The 1,441-nt window shown below is 44.8% G+C and overlaps 1 pseudogene; it reads left to right on the top strand.

The window, feature by feature from the left end:
* The first annotated feature begins 915 nt into the window (after positions 1 to 915).
* On the top strand, positions 916 to 1,014 carry LOC112675151 (U6 spliceosomal RNA; annotated as a pseudogene).
* Positions 1,015 to 1,441: the final 427 nt, after the last annotated feature.

The following is a 1,441-nucleotide window of genomic DNA, read 5'->3' as shown; positions in this document are numbered from 1 at the left end:
AGGCACAAATGGGGAACATTTGGGAGTGTGTAAAGGCATATGGGGGAGGGAGACCAAAGGGTAGATAGAATATCAGACTTGGCTATATTCTGAAGGGGATCTTATGCCACACTAAGGAGTTTTGGCTCAAGTATATCCCGGAGGCAAATGGAAATTGAAGAGAGTCCTTAATCCTGGTAGTGACGGGATCAGATCTGATTGTAGAAATATGACTACAGAAAAGCCTACATGTGACCTACCTCAGGTGTGAGGTGATGAGCTCTGACCTAGACTGGAGCCGTGAAATGAAGAATGAAGAGTCAGGAGAAGGCTTCTCAGGAGGTGAAAGCAAAAGGAAGTAAGGAGGCTAGAGGAGAGGCAGATTCACTCTTTGGCATTTGGGAGAATGATGGCGTTCCCAATGAGCCAGGGAGAAGAGGAGAAGAAATCCATGTGAAGAGTTTGTAGGGTGAATGTCCTGTCAATTCTTTACGGTATGCTGAATTTTGAGGGGCCTCGAGAGGAATTGCTGTGAGTAGTTGGAGATACAGATCTACGGTTGGAGAAGAAATCAGGCCAAAGCATGAGATTGCCTCAGAGTGAGGGGGATGAGGAGGGAAGGAGGAGGAAAGGGTAAGAACAAAGAACAAACCCGAGGGGACCCCAACTTCTAAGGGATGGATGGAGGGATAAAAAAAATAATTGAAGAGGCAAAACACTTGGAGACACAAGGGGAACCAGGAGAAGGAAGTAACACAGAGCTCTGAAGAGAAGAGGACTTGCTTGCTGGAGATAGTAACCATTAGGGGCAAATGGACAAGAGAGGCATGTAGGACAGTGTCCATTGATTGGTCACTCAATGTTCTTACCCACCCTGGTGAGAGCAGCAGTGGGTGTAGAAATCAGAGGGCAGTGCATTAAAAAGGGAATGGGACCGTGCTCCCTTTAGGCAGAATGTAGACTAAAATTGGAACAATACAGAGAAGATCCCTGTGCAAGGAGGACATGAAAATCCACGAAGCGTTCCATATTTTTGTCTTCTGGAGGAGCCACTCTGGCAGGGCAAGCTTCTTGCATGCATTGCTTCAAGGCCAGGCCAGTGTGGCTGAGTAGATGGCTCCATGCGGGAAAGCAAGGAGCTAGAGTCCTATCTGAGGAAAATCAAGGTCCATAAAAGCAAAAAAATCTCCTTTCCTCCTATGCTTGTCATGTAACAAAGGTGTTTATTGTATAAAAAAGAAAGAGAGAGAGAGAGAATAAGACCTAATGAATAGACTAAGTCATGTAGTCTTTTTTGTTGAGAATTTGATGATGAAAAGGTGAAATGTAAGGCATTAGCCCAGAAAAAAAGGAAGTTGAGCTAAAGAAAGAGTGGTTGTTTTTGTCACCGTTTTTTATTTCTTTAACGTCTGGTGGAGTCTTGAGCACATGTGTACCCAGAAGAGAAAGGATGGGTCACAAA

Source organism: Canis lupus, chromosome 14 (assembly GCF_003254725.2).
Source record: "Canis lupus dingo isolate Sandy chromosome 14, ASM325472v2, whole genome shotgun sequence".
Lineage (NCBI taxonomy): Eukaryota > Metazoa > Chordata > Mammalia > Carnivora > Canidae > Canis > Canis lupus.
The sequence above is the reverse complement of the archived record's forward strand: the minus strand, read 5'-3'. Positions and strand labels throughout refer to the sequence as shown.